This window comes from Myotis myotis, unplaced genomic scaffold, assembly GCF_014108235.1.
Source record: "Myotis myotis isolate mMyoMyo1 unplaced genomic scaffold, mMyoMyo1.p scaffold_m19_p_1, whole genome shotgun sequence".
In the NCBI taxonomy this organism is placed as follows: domain Eukaryota; kingdom Metazoa; phylum Chordata; class Mammalia; order Chiroptera; family Vespertilionidae; genus Myotis; species Myotis myotis.
The window spans coordinates 4,142,768-4,149,192 of NW_023416313.1; the positions used below are offsets into that span (position 1 = coordinate 4,142,768).

The 6,425-nt window shown below is 47.7% G+C and overlaps 1 pseudogene; it reads right to left on the reverse strand.

Annotated features, from left to right (window-relative positions):
* Positions 1 to 1,006: 1,006 nt before the first annotated feature.
* Positions 1,007 to 1,676, reverse strand: LOC118660504 (annotated as a pseudogene).
* Positions 1,677 to 6,425: the final 4,749 nt, after the last annotated feature.

Consider the following 6,425-nt stretch of genomic DNA (forward strand, 5'->3'; position numbering starts at 1 on the left):
TTAGTGATGCAGGCAGAGAGGCAACATGGACAGTTGTTATTGAACTTGCTAATGCAAACTGTATATATGGATTAGAATGTCGTAAAGTTATGTGAAGAATCAACGAAAAGTACCCAGGGACTAGGGATTCTGAAGGCTCGACCTTGGGGAAATCTCTTGGTGACATCTTTCCCTAAGCTCATTTTTTATTTCTGGAGTTTTCCATTTAATATTTTGGACCATGGTTCAGCCTCAATTATCTCTAAGGCAGGGCATATCTCAGTGATAGACACTGAGGATATTATGGGGAAAATGAGTGCATGCTGGGGACAGTGCCCATAGCCAACATCTGCACTTTCTCTAAGATGGGGGCAGATTTGAAAGGCACAGGCAGAGAGTGCTGAACCCATCTTAGTCACATGGTAACCCGCCACTGAGCTCAGCTAGGTTCAGTGTGCTGGAAATACTCCCATTGAGGATGTCACCAGTGTCTGCACGACATCTTCTTGGTCCTCAGGGATGAGGCCATAGTTCTTCTAGGGTGCTCTCTGTCCTGACTGCCCTCACAGAAGGGCCGTTTTCATCCCAAGGAGTTTGAGGTTGCTGCTTAGTACCATGGAATGAACTTTCTGAGCTTGAATTTTGCTCTTCATGTTGATTCTGAATTTCTTTCTTCCTCGGAAAACAGAGCTACAGTTTCTTTATTTTTTTATTTCATGATTCAACCCTTAAAAAAAAAATTATTGAAACAACCAGCAAGACTGACACAGAGTATGGGGCCAATAGGGAACATGAATAATTACTCAAGGACCACAATTCTAATTCATAGAACCCCCTCTGTATAAGTGCTCATAGACCAATTTTGCACCATAGTTGATCCGTTAACTTCCTTCTGGGTCAGAAGGAACCTGGGGCCCCTGGGGCACCTCGCTGACATGTGTCCTTTGGTGGCATTTAAACATCCCCAGTTGGCGGAAGGCCAGTTCTTGATGGGGACAAGGGTAGGGTCTTAGGCCCGAGTGGGTGCTCATGTGAATGTTGAGGTTCCCGCGGTGGCTGAACCTTTTATGGCAGATGTCACTATGGTACGGCTTCTTCTGGGTGTGGACCTGCTGGTGGCCACGTAGCGTGGACTTGTGGGTGAACCTCTTCATGCAGATGGTACAGTGGTACGGCTTCTCGCCCGTGTGGATCTGATGGTGGACATAGTGGTCTGAGGCCTGAATGAATCTCTTGGGAGGTTCAGTTACAAATCTCAGTTAGACCTTTAAACTGAACCTTTTGCTGCAGTCTTGACACTCGTATGGTATCTGTCGCCTAGATTCTTTGCCAACAGGGTGACCAGTTGGCTCCACGGTGCTTGATGCACCGACTGAATTGCACCTATGCCGTCTGGTGACTTGTCCTTTGTCCAACGACACGGCTCCTTCTTGAGGCTCCTCTTGGGGGGTGGGAGTGTTGCCCCTTTTTCTCTTGGGGGCACCTCTTGGATTCCCAGAACCTCTTCTCTTTGGATGCTGAGTCAAAGCCTATGTCTCCGGAACGTGGGTGGGAGGGACGTCAGCAGCATCCACATGCTCATGGCCAATTCCTTCTTGCGGGTTCTGCACCCCCTCTGTCCTCTCTGAGTCTTCAGGACTGCTGGGAAGCGGAGGCTCTGGAGATGTGAGTACTGCTGCCCCTTCCCCATCTACCATCACATCCTTCAACTTCTCCGTGGGCCTCACCCCCTGCGGGTCACTTTTCTTGGGAATCGTCTCTGGCAGGAGGACTTTCTGTCCCTGTCTCCACACCATGTAACTGGATCCTGGCTGGTTCCCTGGCTCTCCATTGACCTCCTTGCTGTTCTCAGGATATACCCCCATCTTACTTATGGGGAAACGGGACTTCATGGACAAGTCCAACAGAGCTACAGACTCTTAATGGCAGGCATGACTTGTTTGCAGCTCTTGTCAGTGGGGTTCTATTAAGGCTGGTTCAGAGGGTTGTGCTTTGTGTCAGGAAGAAGCCGATGCTGGGTGCTGTTTACACCCCTTTTGTTTAAAGAAGCTCTTCACGATACTTGCCTATTTTGGGGGGCATTTTCTTACTCCAAGGATCTTCTAGTTCCTTGGCCTTATAATAGTGGGGTGCCACATCCAGAAGCCGACTGCTGTCAATCTCCAGTACTTGTCTCACGAATTCTTTTGTGGTGAAAACAAGTTCATGGTAGAGCAGCCAGCGAGGATGTTCCTCAAACAGCTCATGATGAATTTTAAATGGAGGCATTAGCCCCTTGGCGTACCAGAAGAGTCAAGTGTATCAGTGTCCTAGGCATGAAAATTCTAGGACCTATGGGAGAATATTTACAGGGGTTCTAATGAGCCCTCGTCCCTTCCTCCTCCTTCACTGAAGAGTCTGGTTTGTGCTTCTGATGACGGCCATTTCTGAATTTTGTGCCGTTTCCTCCATTTGCGGCAAAAGTGCTTGAGCTACTGGCTCATCCAGACTGAAAGTTCAGTCAATTCTCCAGGTAACCTGGGCATGTGAGCTGGCTGAACACATCTAACAATACTCTTCACCTGTAAATTCCCTGTAGCCCAATGGGCACACGTTGACTCTGCTGACAAAGACTCTTTGGGGGAGTACAATAGTCCAATCGGCTAGGTCACTTCTAAGTTCCTCCGCCTTAATTTATTGTCTCAGTTGGCCTTTAAAAAATTTTTTTTTTATTTGTGTTGTTGACATTGTTACAGATGTCCCATGTTTGAATTCACCACCTTTTTATATCCCACATCTTATTCCAGCTTCTTTCCCTTATGTAGCAGGAAGTGTGGTTTTTCACCACAGTCACTGGCTACCTAAAGGTGGATTAGCAGAGACTTTGTGCTCTATGCAGAATTCTAAGATAGCCCCAGGACCTCTGCCCCCTGGTGTCATGACCATAAATAGACTGCCTTATGGGGCAGGGATTGGGGGATTTTCCAGTTGTGCTTAGGGTCTCATATCAGGTGGCTGTAACTTAAGAGGGAGATCACTCTGGTTTGGCCTGATTCAGATAGTTTAATGAGATCTTGGGTTTGCCCTGAGGGTGGGGACTCCAGTATTTACAGAGACTCTTTCTTCCCTCTTGGCTTTGATGATGTGTCAGTCATAAGGAATTGAATCCTGCCAATAACTGAGTGTTCTTGGAAGTAGATTCTGTCCCAGTCAAGCCTCCAGATGGGAATGCAGCCCAGCTGTCACCTCGTTTGCCCCTCCTGAAGCTGTGCCCAGACTTTTGACCCACAGACACCAGGAGATAACAAATGGACATTGTTTTAGCCACTCTGTTAGTGGTCATTTGCTCTAAAGCTAGAGAATACAATAACCTTTCTGAAGCCTCTCTCTGCCTGACCTACTCCAGGGCTTGCAGAGCTGTTGATGCAGAAGAAGTCAGGTGGCGCTGCCCTCAGGGCTGTGACTGTAACTACATGAGGAGCACTTCACTTTGCAGTGACAGGTCAGCATTGGAGACAGATAATTCCCATTCTTTCCTTGTCACATTGATGTAGCTGCTCCTCCTCACCTGTTTTCCCCTTATCTGTTCTTTAGTGTTGAAAGTAGCAGGGTGACATCACTGTTGTCTCATTAGGGTACTCCTCAAAATAGGATGCAGAGCCCGGCCAGCATGGCCCAGTGGTTGAGTGTTGACCTATGAACCAGGAGGTCATGGTTCCATTCCAGGACAGGGCATATGCCTAAGTTGCAGGCTCAATCTCCAGTGGGGGACCTGCAGAAGGCAGCTGATCAATGATTCTCTCTCATCAGTGATGTTTCTAGCTCTCTCTCTCATTCCCTTTCTCTCTGAAATCATTAAAAAATAAAATAGAACTCTGATCTCTTGACTGCAACTCTATATTCTAAAAAATAAAGTTCTTCCCTTTAACAGAAGGTGGTCTCTCCTCCCTCTTCCATGTTTTCTTCGTTGGCCCCTATGGGAATGGCAACAGAAAGCAGGGGTGTGTGTGTGTGTGTGTGCCGTGTGGGTTCTTGCTGGTGTGTTTCCTTTACTATGTCATTGAACAAACACATCCCAGCAAAGATCTACTCCCCAAACATTGTTCTGAGCTACAACTGAAGGAAGAAAATGACCCTGGATGTCCTGTTCTTGGGTGTGTCTGTTGCTCCCACCAGAGCATCCATTCTCTTGTGACTTAGCCTTTTTTTGTCTGTGAAGCTCCTGATTTCCCCTTCAATTTTGATTGATAGTCTTGCCGGATAGAGTATTCTTGGATTCAGTCCTTTGCTTTGCAACACTTTGTATACCTCCTTCCATTCCCTTCTAGCTTTATGTGTTTCTGTTGAGAAATCATTTGATAAACTGATGGGGGATCCTTTGTAGGTAACTCTCTCTCTTGCAGCCTTTAAGATTCTCTCTTTGTTGTGAAGATTTGCCATTGTAATTATGATGTGTTTTGGTGTGGGTCTTTTGGGATTCCTCTTGCTTGGGACACTTTGTACTTGTGTAAGTTTTTTCTTCCCTATATCTGGGAAGTGTCTGTCATTATTTCTTCAAATAGATTTTCTAATCCTTGCTGCTCTTCTTGTCCTTCTGGCAGCCCTACTATGTATATGTTACTTTGTTTCATGTTGTCCAAAATCTCCCTTAGGCTCTCCTCCTGCTTTTTAATTTTTTTCTCCAGTTGCTGTTCAGATTGAGTTGTTTCTCTACCTTAACTTCTAACTCAGTGATTCTGTCCTCTGCTGCTTCTAGTCTACTGTTGAAACCTTCCATAGTGTTTTTGATCATAGCTATATCACTTTTCATTTCTTCCTGATTCTTACATAGGTTGTTGATTTTTCTCATCCATCCGGTGAATGAATTGTACAACCATTACTCTGAATTCTTTTTCTGTCATATTGCATGCTTCTATTTCACTAATTTCCTTTCTTGGCAACTCCTAATTTTCTTTCCTCTGGGGATTGTGTCGTCTCCCCATTCTGACTATCACCAGAAGGTTCAAACGTTGAGTTGTGTGGGCCAGGGCCATGTGCAGTGGGAGCTTCGCACCACCCTAGGGTCACTGAAGAGCTCCGACGCTAAGATGTGTGGCTGCCATGGGTTGGTGGGAACCAGGCTCGCCCAGAGTCAGAGTTACCAGTGCTCAGTGTGGCCTCATGTGCGCACCGAGAATCAGGGACCCTGCCTGCACTGTGCTGAAACAGAGACCCCCCCTTGGCATGTGCCGAAAATCGGAGCCCCCTAGCGTGTGCCAGGAGTCAGAGTTCCCCAAGAATCCAGTATCAGAATCTCTGTTGCTTTGCACGGCCTCGCACTGAGTATCAGGGTCCCTGTGTGTGCATGCACCAGGAATTGGAGTCACTGGCTCTTAGTGTGAATGCACTGGGAGTCAGGGATTTCAGGCGCACGTGATAAGAAACAGAGTCAAGTCACTGGTGCTCAGTGCTGTCTCCTGCCTGGACAATCAGGGTCCCGGTTAGTTTGGGGGACTGGCTTGCACAGTAGCACTGTGTTGGCATGAGGTTATAACCTGTGCTGCGGAAAACAGACTTCAGTGTGCACTTGCCCAGAATCGAAGTCAGGTGGCACTGCCGCCCTGCATGGGCTTTGGGTTTGGTTATCCGATTGTGTGTGTTGCCGGGAACAGATTCCCAGTGTCCCTACACTCTCAGACTCAAATTCCTGTAGGGGCGCTGTGCCCATGCAAGGGGCAGGTCTATCAGTTATTATGGCACTGCTCGCGAGCCTGTGGGGAGGGGGATAGGCTCTGTGATTCACAGAAATCTGCGGCCAGGATGTCTGGATTCTTGGTGTCTGTGGGTCTGCAGCTGTAGTCGCAGGTCTCTGTCCCCAGTGGCTGCAGGGTCCTGGTTTGCATCTGATCCACACTGGGTGGTGCTGAGGCCAGGATCCTAGTCTCAGGCAGCTCTGTTTCTCAAGATGGCATGGTCTCTGTGCCTGCACTGACTTCCCAGGAGTGTCCGCGTTGGGAATGGGGCTCCGCCGTCTAAGACTGCCTGGTTTGGCAGCCCCTTGGAAGACCTGCAGAATATAACTGTCCCTAGCTCATACACATACACACCACACACATCCACACACTCCTCTATTGCTCCCTCATTCTCTCAAACTTTCTCCCTCCCTCCCTTCCTGCCAGTTGTCATCTTCCGTCTCCCCCATTGTGACTTAAGATGTGTGGTTCTCACCACAGAGGTAGGATGGACAGTGTCTCAGAGTTAGCCTGAGGATAGCTACCTCCAGAAGAGAGGGCTCTGTCTTACCAAGCAAGTTAGGGAAGGGTTGTCTCATTTCTTGTGATTCTCAAATTTTAGTCACAACTAAAATATGTCACTGCTATGGTGTGTTGAAACCAGGCATTTAGAAGATGGTCACAGATCACCCCAGGCTCTAGGGAAATGCCCACCTATTCCAGAAGGATGTCAGTACTCCTAGTTTTCCTTTCAGG